Source organism: Onychomys torridus, chromosome 11, assembly GCF_903995425.1.
Source record: "Onychomys torridus chromosome 11, mOncTor1.1, whole genome shotgun sequence".
NCBI lineage: Eukaryota > Metazoa > Chordata > Mammalia > Rodentia > Cricetidae > Onychomys > Onychomys torridus.
Genome location: NC_050453.1, coordinates 53,576,336 through 53,591,584, shown reverse-complemented (window position 1 = coordinate 53,591,584; position 15,249 = coordinate 53,576,336). Strand labels below are relative to the sequence as shown.

General features: G+C 36.7%; 1 protein-coding gene across 1 annotated transcript in view; it reads right to left on the bottom strand.

Moving 5' to 3' along the window:
- The window catches only part of LOC118593064 (complement factor H-like), a 153,321-nt gene that overhangs the window by 17,360 nt on the left and 120,712 nt on the right, over positions 1–15,249 (bottom strand). The window lies entirely within an intron of this gene.

Sequence of the window (15,249 nt, the reverse complement as noted above, 5' to 3'; positions counted from 1 at the left end):
CACATTACAGATGGTTGTGAGGCACAATGTGGTTGCTGGAAATTGAACTCAGGACCTCTGGAACAACAGCCAGTGCTCTTAACCTCTGAGCCATCTCTCCAGCCCCAGGAAAGGAATTTTAATCAGCACTATCATGTTGTAACATTTTATCGACATTTATTTTGAAAATAAAGTGTGGCATTGCACAGTCATTTTCAAGAACAAACAACAAGAAGTAATCAATACAAACATATTACTACAGAGATTGGAGAAAAACATGAAAACCAGACACACAATGTCCTAGAAATCTCTTTCCAGTTACACATCACAAAGGATTCAGAGAGAATTCTCAGTACTTTAAAATGGCATGCATTTTATTACTTGAATATATGAGTGATGGGTGTAGCTATTATCATATTTGTTTAATTTAAAACTATATTTACAATTGTTTTGAGTGAAATAACAAAGTGATTTCAAAGTTTATAACTCTAAACAAATGTTTAGTCAATATTTTGTTGTAATATCTACTACCTATGTTTACTTTTGTATATACTTACCAAGAATCCTCAGGATTCACTTATACACACTTGACAGGAAGCACTTTGCCACAGGTAATATAGATGGGATAGGGAGTCAAGAGCATATTGTGACCTCAGAGCTGGTTACTTACTGACACGGATGCATTTGGGTTGAGGAGACCAGCCATTCTCTGTACATGTAATGGTGTCTTGACCATCTGGAAGACTGTAGCCAGGGTAACACTTGACTTTCACAGACTGGTCCTGTATATAGTTTCCTTTCCATTGTAAATAATTCCCATTGTCCACATACTGGAAATCACATTGCTCTAAGGACCAAAAGAATACCATAAATGTTAAATTAAAACAACAACTACATACATACATACATTTATTTAAAAAACACTAAAGTTTATCTTTATAATAGTTAAATGAATACGTGTGGCATTCAAAAACAAAACCTTTACTAATGTTTTAAAAAGCAGCATTTATCTTTTGTTTTTATAAATGAAATATGCAAGTCATAAATTCTTCTCATAGTCCCTATTTTCCATGTTCATTTCATGAAGAGTTGCTCACAAAAAACAGAAACTAGACTTTTTTGCTCACAAACTCTTCTGTTTCTTACTTTGTCATGGGAGACTTAAATATAATTATGTATGTGCTCTTCTCTTTCCACTCTTCAATAGAATTAAACATGATTTCATGCAGACATTGACTTACTGAGGCACGGAACTGCAGGCTCCCACCCTCGTACAGTGCAGTGAATGTAGTCCCAGAAGTGCCCCGAAGGAGCCACAAAACCTCTGTGGCAGTAATATTCATACTTCTTTCCTATAGGTGCTGGGAAGTAGGGTCTGTATCTCCTTTCATCATACAGACCTCCATTTTTGATTTGTGGAAAATCACAAGGTTTCACTTGCAATAAAAAAACAAACAGTCAGAAAAACACTCCTATCAGAGATAAACCACTTGATCAATGAATTGCTTTCCATTAATTACAATACCATGTCTAAAGAATGTCTAGAAAAGGAGACAAATAGGATTCAGACTGCTGAGTTATGTGAGATAGTCTTTCCTCATGAAATCAAGTTATACCTGATAGGTCACCAGAGTTTAGGTCAGGGTTTTTGTTAATATCCAAAATGATAACTGCCTTATAGTTTGAATCAGAATTGAAATCTAATATGATTACATAATAGTGAACTATTCTTATAACTTCATATTGAAATTCTATATTGTTCATTGTATTAATAAGTTTATATCAAATGTTTCATTAAATCTTTCCTCTTCACGTCTTTTATATAATTAACAAATACTTTTAACATCAGAATAGTATTAATTTTTCTATGATGTATAATTCTAGTTCAGGGACCCTCATGAAGTATGTTAAGAGAATTCCAATACATGCCCAAATACACAAATCTCATAGCTTCCTTATTTATGTACACACACATTTCTTACATGGTCTATAAATTTAAATTATTTTTCTCTTGTGTGTTCTTCTTTAAAATTTGAGAATTTTACTTTTCATAGGACATCAAGAAATTAAATGCATTAGAATTAATCCCTGGTTCATGAGTGGGCTTTTTGGAACCTACTACCATCATGAGGCAGGGGGAGAGGCTTGGACTTGCCTCTACTGGATGGGCCTCCTCATGGGAGTCCTTGCCATCTTGTGTGGGGGAGTGGAGCTGGGTTCAGAGCGGGAGGTTGGGGGAGCAGGAGGAGGGAAGAGGTGGATCTTTGGTGTGTAAAATGAATGGAAAAATTTTCTTAATTAAAAAAATTAAATTAGCACACTAGATTTCTTTTTAAAGGGTAACAAAAGGACACATGGTATAAATTAGGGATATTATAGCTTTATAGACATATTCCTCTGCCTCTTAGCTGATCTTCCTTCTCATGTGGACAAAGATGAATTTGTCTTTGTCTCTTCTATAGGTGATTCATCAAAACAAACCTAATATTCCTTAAAGTGCATGATCAGCAAAGGTGGTCAGTACATAAAACAGCCCCATTTGAATCTTATACGTTTCCAGATGTAGGTCTTGGCCAATCAGCAGTGATGGTTGGCCCATCATAGTGTTGATTCAGGATACTCACAACATTGATTAATATATTTACTAATTTTCAAAAAGCTTTACATAAGTAACAGCACAGGTAATTATTACTTATAAGTAATACAGATTCAATATGGCACAAAAGATCAATTTGTGGACTCTCTCCTAGTCAAGATTCATGGTCATAATCCCCTGTATTATTCCAGTTGTGAATTTATACATATATTTCCCAAAATAGCAAATCATTTGATGAAAGAAATGAGTAATTGAAGAGGCCTGCCTGAGAAGAGAGTACAACACATGTTAAGTAGAAAAGGTATTTCATGAAATTAGGCATCTTCATTTTATTCAGGAAAACACCATAAATTCTGCTGTGAGAAACCTCATATTCAGATATATTCATGCCATGGTCCAGATATCTTTGGGCAGATCTACAATTTTGAAACTCCACTATACAGACTCCACACCTGTAATTGTGAACATAGTCAAAAGCCTATGGCATCAGGGGTTTCATAAGATCTAGGGGGGGGGGGTGGGGCAGGCGGTGGTGGCGAAATCCTTTAATCCCAGCACTCGGGAAGCAGAGCCAGGCAGATCTCTGTGTGTTTGAGGCCAGCCTGGGCTACCAAGTGCGTTCCAGGAAAGGCACAAAGCTACACAGAGAAACCCTGTCTCAAACAAACAAACAAACAAACAAACAAAAAACAAAACAAAAAATCTAGGGGGGAAATAATTATGTTAGTAAGATAAATTGACAACACTGAAGAATCTTCTAACTATGTGTGTTCATATTTTAGGTAATCGTAATTGTCAGCATTAATCAGAGATGAGTCTCTTTTCCAGTAAACTATGATGAATGTAGAGACTTCCCACAAGGCACTGGGAGTAGTGGGAGTGTGCTCATCATTCAACAAGACATTTACACCATCCCTCAAAAGGGATGAAAGGGCACAAAGATTCTAAGAGCTGAAATATAGTAATCATGGCTGTGAAGTATCTTCCAGCATATTCAGAGCCATTACAATCACAAACTATCAACATCTGCAGATGTCTGCACTGAGTCTATCAAGAATGGGTCATCAACATCCAGGCATGAATGGAGTAAACTTCCAGGGAACTGTGGCCCTCATCTCTGAACTACTTCATCTGATTGATTTAGAAAAATAATAGGAGTCAGTTATTTCAGGTTTTTACTCACAAGTGACTAAACTAGATTCTAAAAGACAATACTAATCCAAGTGTTGCACATATGCCCTTTGTTAAACTACGTGTACCACACATGAAAACTCAAACTTGAGAATCTGGGAAAAAGACAGGCAAGTATGAAGTGTTATTGGTAGAGTTGGGGTATGAGAAAAAGTTATGGAGATAGACTATTCAGAATGTTTTATATACATGTAAAAATTGTCAAATAATTTTTAAAAAAAATTATAAAACCATCATTTTCCATTATAATTCTCATAAAGTAATAATATTTCTTACTGAAAATTGCTTTTCTTTCTTAGGATTTGGACCTCATATATTTCCTGAATTTTCACTTTAATGGAAACTTGCTTTCTCATAACTGGTGCTATTGGGAGAGGGTGTAAAGGTCCGAAGCTGCTAGCTTGGTTGAAATAAGTCAGATCATTGGAGCTATGCAATTGAAGGGGTAGTGGGACCTTGGCCATTCTTTTGTAGGTATGTTTCCTGGTGGGAAGGAGGCAAGCAGCTTTACTTTAGCATTCACTCCTTGACATAATGCTCTGCCTCTCACAGGCTTAAAGTGATGTGACTAGTTGACAGTGAAATCAAGTCACCCAAACTGTAAACAAATCCTTCTAAGTTATTTCTTCAGCTTAAGGTATATATATATATATATATATATATATATATATATATATATATATATATATATATATACACACAGCTTAAGGGATACAAGGCTTCAGTATGATATGCATTTATCATGAATGTCTAGATAGGAAGAAAGGAATATGGATGTAGATTGGCAAAAACCTGAAAAGTATGAAAGAAGTATATCAGAAATAAAATACTCTTGATTAAAATGATGTTGTATGTATGTGAAGAAGCTATTTAAGTCCTCCAAAGCAACTCCCTGCAACAAAAATAACATAATTTCCCTCCTTCGTGTGTGAGCTGGACTCAGAACAGAAGGGTCACACAGACAGTTTCTGGGCCCCCATTGCCTCTGATCAGTAATTCTAGAGCAAGTAAGCTGTCATCAGGCAATCTATGCAGAGGCTTATCTGATAAGGAACTGAGGGCTCTTATCAAAGCCCTATGAGTATGACATGTGGGACATAGGACCTAATGTTTAGTAAAGGCTCCTGATGACTGACAGCCATGGCAGTCTCTGAGAGCACCCCACTGATGCTGAGACAGTAGCCAAGTCATCCTCAAATCTGGACCACTGATATGGGGAGATAATAAAATTTTGCTATGAAGCAAATATTTTTATTGATATTTGCTACAATGCAATCAAATAACTAAAATTAAATCTTATATGTCATGCTTTCCCAGTAATTTGCTAATGATCTTTGAAAATGTTTCTTAATTTGAAAATTTTGCATATGCACGTACACTTAAATTTGAGTAGCAGTAAGTTATGAATTTAAGTTTTCTAAAATTTATTTTCAATATTACTTAAAATCTTAAGTTTTAATATTACTTAAAACTTAAATGTTACTTAAAAGAAAACCCAGGTAGGCTGCCTGCAGATCTTTTCTTTCTCTATGTTCCCCAAGATCCAAACCCCTGGCCTCATTCCCAGTTCTTCAGCAGAACACCTGTGGCAACCATTTCCCCCTCCCTTCCATTTAGACCTCACAGATTTCCCCTTCTAATCTCCCTCTCCTCACTCATGGCTATGTTCCAGCCACCAACCCAAAGGCACCCAACCAAAAAGAATACCGCTTTCAGCCTTCCTTACCCACTGCCCACATCTCCTGTGGATCCTAAATACCATCCTCTCCTAACCTCCCTCTCCCTACTTGTTGCATTATCTCAAGCCCCCATAAAGGCAAGCACTCTCTGCTATCCCACAGGCCTTGCTTGCCAGAAAACCAGGAAGGCTGCCTGCATACTTTGTCTTCTCCCTCTGCTCCCCAAGATGCAATCCCCCAGTCTCAAGCCCAGCTCTGCAGTTCAACACCTGAGGCAGCCTTCTGTGTCCTCCCTCAGCTCTGATCTCCTGTGCATCCCACAGATCTTACCCTTCTTCCTCCCTCCCACACTCTTTGCTTTGTCCCAGCCTCCAAACCCAGAAGGCACCCCACTGCTAAACCAAATTCCCTGTGAATATACCAGCTGAGCAGACAAGGAAAATAAGTAAAACACAGCCACCACACTCTCCCAAACTCCATTGAGGAAGCAGAAACCAAGGAGCAAAACACCCACTCAACAAAGACATATATAAAAATCAGTACCTTGACCTATAATCACCCCCAAACCAGCTACATAGATGCACATGTAAAAATACAATTAATTACAGAGCAGTAAGTCTCCACCAGAGCATAGCTGTCTTACCACAGGAGGCCCTGATTATTCCACTATAGCTGAAACACAAGAAAAAGACTTTTAAAATGGGAACTATGGAGGAAAGCTTTACCACCAGAACAAGACATATAAACAAAAAGCCTTTCAGCTCTTGAAGATACAATAGCAGAAATGGAAACAATGCTGAAAGAAAATGTTAAATCTAAAAAATTCCTAACACAAAACATCCAAGAAATCTGGAACACTATGAAAAGGCTATACCTAAGAATCACAGGAGAGGAAGAAGAAAAATCCCAGCTCAAAGGCCTAGAAAATATTTTTTAAAAATCATAGAAGAAAAATTTTCTGACAGGAATGAGATGCCTATAAATGTACAGGAAGTATACAGAACACTAAATTTATTGGACAGAAAAGAAAGTCCTCTCACCACATAATAATCAAAACATCAAACAGAGAAAAAAGAAAAAAAATATTAAAAGCTGCAAGGGAAAAAGACCAAGTAATATATAAAGGCAGACCTATTAGAAATACATCTGACTTAGCAATGGAGACTCTAAAACCCAGAAGAGCTGGGACATATGTGCTACAGGCTCTAAGAAACCTCAGATGCCAGATTACTCTTCCCAGCAATACCTTCAGTCACCATAGAAGGAAAAAATAAGATAATCTGTGAGAAAATCAAATTTAAACAATATCTGTCTAGGAATCCAGCCCTACAGAAGGTGCTAGAAGACCTCCAACCCAAAGGATTAATTACACCCTTGAAAACACAGAAAATGAATAATCTCATACCAACAAAACCTAGAGAATGGAAAATGCACACAAAAATGCACATACATGTGAACATATCATATCGTCAGCAACAGTGACATAAAAATAACAAAGCAAGTCTCAATAGACAAAAGAAAATTAAAGTACCTCACTGCATTCTATTATAGATTGAAGCTATATTTAACAACAGCAGAAACAACAGAAAGCTTACAAGCTAGTGGAAACTGAACAACTCTCCATCGAATGGCTACTGGGCCAAGGAAGAAATAAAGAAAGGAAGCCTGGTAGCTGTGGAGCATACCTTTAATCTCAGCACACCAGAGACAAAGCCAGGCAGATCTCTGTGAGTTCAAGGCCAGCCTGATCTGCAGAGCAAGATCCAGGACAGGCACCAAAACATCACAGAGAAACCCTGTCTCGGAAAAAAAAAACCCCAATTAATTAATTAATTAATTAAAAATGAAATAAAGAGAAATAAAGAAAGGAATTAAATACAACCTAGAATTCATGAAAATGAATATGCAATATACTCAAACTTATGGGACACACACAGTGAAATCAATGCAAACAGGAAAGTACATAGCACTAAGTGCTTGTATAAAAAATAGGAAGACCTCATACTGGCAACTTAACAGCACACCTGAAATCTCTAGAACAAAAAGAAGTTAGCAAGAGGAGTAAACAGCAAAAAAATAATCAAAACTAGGGCTGAAATTTTAAAAAATGGAAACAAAAAGGACATTACAAAGAATTAATAAAAAAAATTGGATCATTGAGAAAATCAACAAGATAGAGGAATCCTTATTCAACCTAACTATAAAGCAGAGAGAAAATATCCAAATTAAAAAAATCAGAAATGAAAAGGGAATTTATCAATAGACACCAAGAAAATACTCAGAATTATACAGACAAATTTTTGTTTTGTTTTGTTTTTTGAGACACGGTTTCTCTGTGTAGCTTTGGAGCTTGTCCTCCAAAGGCACCTCTAACTCACAGAGATCCCCATGTCTCTGCTTCCAGAGTGCTGGGATTAAAGGCATGCACTGCCACCACCAGGCTTACTGACACATTTTTTTTTTTTTTTAAAGACCAAACTCTACCAAATTGGAAAATATAAAAGTAATGGATAATTTTCTCAATAGGTTCCAGTTACTAAAATTAAATCACAATCAAATAAACAGATTTAAATGCCCAGGGCCAGGTGGATTTAGCCCAGAATTCTACTAGACTTTCAGTGAGTTAAGACCAGTACTCCTCAAATTATTCCACAAATAGAAACAAAACAAACATTGCTTGATTCATTTTATGAGGCTACAGTTATCCTGATACCCAAAACACATGAAGACTCAACAAAGAAAGGGAATTTCAGACCAAGTTTCCTTATTAACACAGATGCAAAAATACTGGATAAAATACTTGCAGACAGGATCCAAGAACATAGCAAATTCATCCTGTATGATCAAGTAGACTATATCCCAGAGGTACAGGGATGGTTCAACATACTAAAATCAGTAAATATAATCCACCATATAAATAAACTGAAAGAAAAAAAACAAACAAACAAAAAACGGCATGGTCATCTTACTAAATGCTTAAAAAGCCTTTGACAAAATCAAACACCCTTCATGATAAAAGAGACATATTTAAGCACAAGGAAGGCAATATACTGCAAGCCTATAGCCAAAATCAAATTAAATAGAGAGAAACTCAAAGCAATTCCACAGAAATCAGGAATGAGACAAAGATGTCAACTCTCTCCATATCTATTCAATATATTAGTTGAAGGTTTAGCTAGAGCCATAATACATATGAAGGAGATCAAGGGGATACAAATTGGACAGGAAAAATTCAAAATATTTTTATTTCTAGGCAATATGATAGTATAAATAAGCAGCCCCCAAAATTCCACCAGGGAACACCTACAGCTAATAAACATTTTCAGCAAGTGACTGAATAAAAGATAACAAAAAAAAAAAATCTTAGCAGTCCTCCTATATAAAAATGACAAATAGACTGAGAAAGAAATCATGGAAACAACACCTTTCAAAAAATAGCCTAAAAAAATACAACTAAATATCTTATAGTGATAGTAACAAAGCAAGTAAAAGACCTATATGACAAAACCTTCAAGTCTTTGAGGAAAGTGTTGAAGAAGATAGCAGAAGATGGAAAGATCTTCTATGCTCATGGATTGGGAAGATTAGCTTAGTAAAAATGGCCATCTTACCAAAGCAAGCTACAGATTCAATGCAATCCCCATTAAATTACAACACAATTCTTACAGACCTAAAAAGGATAAATCCAAACTTAATATGGAAAAAAAAAAAACAAAAACAAAAACAAGAACAATCAAGGATAGCTAAAACAATCCTGAAAAATAAATGTCTACTGGATACCTCACCATTCCTGATTTCAAGTTGCACTACAGATCTATAGTAATAAAAACCCTGTGGTATTGAGGTATTGATGTAAAAACAGACATATTAATCAAGGGAATCAAGTCAAAGACCCAGACATAAATCCACACACCTTTGGATGCCTGATTTTTGATAGAGAAACTAGAATGTGAAGGGGGAGGGGAGACAGGGTAGAGGGAGAGAATCGGGGAGAGACAATTGGAATTAAGGGGTATTTGAGGGATGATAATGGAAAACTAGGGCAGTGGAAACTGTCTAAAACTAATGAGTATGATCACAACAAAGTCTCCTAATAATGGGGGATACAGAACCTCAATTGGCCATCTCTTGTCACCAAACAAGCATTCCAGCAGTGGAACTGGGTTGCATTCAGTTGAGTTGTTGAGACAGACAATCCCACAGAAATCCCAAAATGAACCAGGCTGTTGCTACAAAATTAGTTGTTTTTACAAACTGAGAATGGGGCCCCATGGCAGAGCATAACATCCACACAGCTCATTGAATATGGAGAAGTATAGCTTGTGCCTACATAGAGCCTTCACCCCTAGATTCTAGTCCCTTTGGTGCTGGGAGGTACTTGGTAGGCTATCAAAAATATAAACACTGCCTCAGTCCTAAATCCTACAATCTCTCTTGCCTGGCTAATATGCTAAGGCAATAGTGGCACAGAACTTGTGAGAGTAGCCAACCAATATCTGATTTGACCTAAAGCACTCTCCATGAGAAGGAACACACACTCAATACTGCACGAGTAACCAAGAACTAGAGACTAGATAAACGACAGACTTAGGATAAAAACTGAATACTACCAATAATAAAATAATAAATCAATCAATAATTAAATAAATGGATTCCTAATGATGTTCTGCTATACTTGTAGACTAAATAAATAAATAAATGATTCCTAATGCTATTTTGATATTCTTGTAGACTAGTACCTTATCCAGCCATTATCAGAGAGGCTATTTCTGTCAGCAAAGAGAACAGATGCAGAGACTCAGAGCCAGACATTAGATGGAGAGTCTAAATTGGAAGTCTCCATCAAATCCCTCCTTACAGAGCCTAGGGAATCTCATAGTATAGGAAGACACCAGGAGAACAAGTCACTGTCCACCAACTAAGCAAGGTGAATATGAACTCACACAGAGACTGAAACAGCAAGCATAGGGCCTACAGAGGTCTACATCAGATCTTCTGTGAATGTATTACAGCTATTAGCTTTGCATTTTTATGGGACTCCTGACTGTGACAACAAGTTGGTCTCTGACTCTTGTGCCTGTTCTTGGGTTCCAACTTTGAGATGATAGGTTTTACTTCATTTTAATTATAATATATTATGTTATGTTTAGTTGTTATCTCTTAAAAGACATTTCTTTTCTAATGAGAGACAGAAAGGGAGTGGATTTGGGGATGAGAGGAATTGGGGAGAAAGTATGAGGATGAGAGGGAGAGAAGACTATAATTAGGATATGTTGTATGAGAAAAGAATCTATTTTCAAAAGGAAAATTACTATTATTACTTAAAATATTACTTACTTGAAAAAGCAAAGTGTTTCTAAAAGTTGTATGCAAACAAAAAAAGTCAAATATTTGCTACATATCTCCATTTGTCCATGATTAAATGTATGATTTCAGGATTGTGAGGATTATAGATATGAATAAAACTTACAGCTACATCTTGGAGCAGGAACCCAGCCAGTACTTGTACACTTTACAACCGTTTTCCCGGGTTGCAGGATAGAAGCCCTCTTTACATCCATATGTGATTTCATCATCAGTTCTGTGTTTGATCCTGTGAGGTGAGTAGCTACCATTTGGAAGATAAGGAGGTTTGCATGTCATTTCTGAAATGAAACATATACAAATAATGAGGAATATTTTAATTCTCATTAAATTTAAGAATATGAACATTAGCCCACCCAATTCCTCTCCAGTTACTGATCAGCAGGGAAAACTTCCCACAGGCAGGCTCACAAACTAACAGCCCCCATCAGATGCTGCAATCTACAAGACCCATGTCCTACCCCAATACTCATCTGCTTGTGACCCCAGTAAATTTTCATGTTAAGGAACCCACCAGCTCCCATTGGACAAAGAGATGAGTGACTTCTCATCTTCCCAGAGAGTCCCTGGGAACACAACCCCCAGCTCTGCCCAGTTGCTTCCCAGCAGAAAAAACTCACCAAAGTCATACAATCCCACCAAACCCCCCATTGGACTCTGCAATCTACAAGACCCAAGCCCTACCCCAAAAACCATCTGTCTGCGACTCTTATAACCTCCTGAGACAAGGAATCTGCCATCACTCATTGGACCAAGAATGGCTTCCTGACACACAGAATCCACCAGCTCTGATTGGACCAAGAGTCCTGATAAGACCAAGGGTGACTCCTTGAGTCATAGAATCAGCTGGCTTGGATTGGGCTAAGTGCAGCTCTCTGAGATTCAGAATCTGCCAGTTCCAATTAGACCAAGAACTAAGATTGAACCCTAAGGATTCCCTGAGTCACAGACACAACAAGCACAGAATTGACCAATACCAACTTGCTCAGGCAATGCACCTTTTGCAACTATAGGAGAAAAGAGATGGGCAGACATCAATGCAAAAATACATACAACAACCATAAAGAGCAATATGGCATCACCAGAACCCTGCTCTCCTCCAAAAGTAAGACTTGACAATCACAAGGTAGATGAAGCAGAAGAAAGTGACCTTAAAAATAGCTTCATAAAGATGTTACAGGTGTTTAAAGAAAAAATGGAAAATTCCCTTAAAGAAATTGAGGAAAAGATAAACAAAAAATTGGAAGAAATCAATAAATACCTTAAAGAAAGCCCAGAAAACCATGAAAAAGCGATTAAACATGTGAAGGCAACAGTACAAGATCTGAAAATTGAAATAGAAAAAATGAAAAAGGCACAAACAGAGGGAATACAGGAAATAGAAAATCTGAGTAAACAACCAGAAAAAAAACTGATGCAAGCATACCCAACAGAATACAAGAGAGGGAAGACAGAATTTCTAATGTGGAGGATACAATAGAGGAAATAGATTCATCAGTCAAAGAAAACAACAAATTCAAAAAAGTCATTACACAAAATGTCTAGAAAAGTATGGGACACCATGAAAAGGCAAAATCTAAGAATAACAGAGATAGAAGGAGAATAATACCAACTCAAAGGCACAGAAAATATATTCAACAAAATCATGGAAGAAAACTTTCCCAACTTAAAGAAGGAAATACCTATGAAGATATAAGAAGCTTATAGAACACCAAATAGACTAGACCCACCAAAAAGTCCCCTCACCACATAATAATTAAACCACTAAGCATAAAGAATAAAGAAATAATGTTATGAGCAGCTAAGGAAAATGGCCAAGTGACCTATAAAGGCAGACCCATCACAATAACACCTGACTTCAAAATGGAGACTTTGAAAGCTAGAAGGTCCTGAACAGATGTAATGCAGACACTAAGAGACCATGGATGCCAGCCTAGACAATATACCCAGCAAAACTTTCAATCACCATAGACAGAGTGAAAAAAACATTCCAAGACAAAAGAAGATTGAAACAATACCTATCCACAAATCCAGCTCTACAGAAAGCACCACAAGGAAAATTCAAACCTAAGGATGTCAGATACATCACAAACACACAGGCAATAGATAACCCCACAGCAGTAAATCCCAAAGAAGAGAAGCACACACATTACAACCAAAAGATAACAGGAATTAACCTTTACCAGTCATTAATATCCCTTAAAATCAATGGACTTAATTCACCTATAAAAAGACATAGGCTAAGAGAATGGCTATGAAGGCAGGACCCATTTTTCTGGTGCATACAAGAAACACACCTCAACTTCAAACACAGACACTGCCACAGAATAAAAAGCTGGGAAAAGTCTTTCTGCTGTGGATATCACTCTGTATGCTGTGAATGTGTTGCTCTGATTGGCCAGTAGCCAGGGAGGAAGGTTAGTCAGGATAATCAAAGAGGAGAATCCTTGGAACAGGAAGGCTGAGTCAGGAATCACCAGCCAGACCAGGAGGAAGCAAGATGTGAAGGCAGAACTGGGAAAAGGTACCAAGCCACATGGCTAAATATAGATAAAAATTATGGTTTAGTTTAAATGTCAGAGCTAGTCAGTGGTAGGCCTGAGCTAATGGATGAGCAGTTTAATTAATATAGGCCTCTGTGTGTTTACTTGTGGGAAGCTAGTGGGATAAAATTTTCCCAACTGCTGGCATTCCAGGACACAGGAAAAATCTTCTAGTTACAACTTTCCAATCAAATGGACTTCAGAAGCAAACTGGTGTAGCCATCCCAATATCTAACAAAATAGACTTCAAACTAAAATCAATCAAAAGATATCAAGAAGGACATTACATACTAATTACAGGAAAGATCCACCATGATGAAGTTTCAGTTCTGAACATGTGTGCCCCAAATACAAGGGCACCCACATATGTAAAAGAAACATTACTAAAGCTTAAATCACATATCAAACCCCACACATTAATAGTGGGGGACTTCAATACCCCACTCTCACCACTGGACAGATCTGTCAGATCAAAACTTAACAGAGAAATAGGGGACCTAACTGATATAATGACACAAATTGACCTAATCAATATCTATAGAACATTTCACCCTAACAAAAAAGAATATACCTTCTTCTCAGCACCCCATGGAACTTTCTCTAAAATTGACTCCAGAAGTGGTTCAAAGCAAATCTCAATAAATAAATAAAAACATTGGAATAACCTCCTATATTCTATTGGACCACCATAACTTCAAGTTAGATTTCAACAACAACAAAAATTGCAGAAAGCCTACAATCTCACGCAAGCTGAATAATGCTCAACTGAATCACCAATGGGTCAAGGAACAAATAAAGAAAGAAATTAAAGATTTCCTAAAATTCAATTAAAATGAAAGAACTACATCCCTAAACTTAAGGGGCACTATGAATGCAGTGCTAAGAGAAAAAATCCATAGCACTGAATGCTCACATAAAGAAGATGGAGAAATCTAACACTAGTGACTTAACAGCACACATAAAAGTCCAAGAACAAGAAGAAGCAAAGTCATCCAGGAAGAATAGATGCCAAGAAATAATCAAATTGAGGGCTGAAATCAATAATACAGAAACAAATCAACAATACAAAGAATCATTGAAACAAAGAGTTGGTTCTTCGAGAAAATCAACAAGATAGACGAACCCTTAGCCAAACTAACCAAAAGGCAGAGAGTGCATCTAAATTTTCAAAGTCAGAAATGAAAAGGGAGACATAAAAACTAACAATGAGGAAATCCAGGGAATCATCAGGTCATACTTCAAAAACCTGTACTCCACAAAACTGGAAAATCTGAAAGAAATGGACAATTTTCTAGACAGGTTCCACATATCAAAGTTCAATCAAGACCAGACAAAGACAAAAAAGGCAGAAAAACACTTATATAAACCATTTGATCAGTGAATTGCTTTCTACTAATTAAAATAACTATGACTAGAGAGTGTCTGGGAGAAGGAGACAAATGGAATTCAGACAACTGAGGTGTATGAGATTGTCTTTCCTCATGAAATCAAGTTGTCCCTTAGAGCTCACCAGAGAAATAGGTCAGGGATATTTAATATCCAATGTGATAACTGCTTATTTATAACTTGAATTTGAAGAGAAATATATATGACTCCATCATGGTTAGCTATTGTAACTTCTTTTTTGTACAATACTGTTCATTGTATTAACTAGTTTATATGACAAAAATCATAGAAGAAAATTTTCCTAATTTAAAGATGCAGATGAATCTTAAAGTACAAGAATCATACAGAAAACTAAAAAGGTTAGACCAATATAAGAAAGTCCACTTTGCACATAATAATCCAAACACTAGACATATGGAACAAGGGAGAATATTAAAATCTGCAAGGGAGAAAGAACACATAACATATGAAGTCAGACTTAATAGAAATAACTTAACTCAGTGGAGACTCT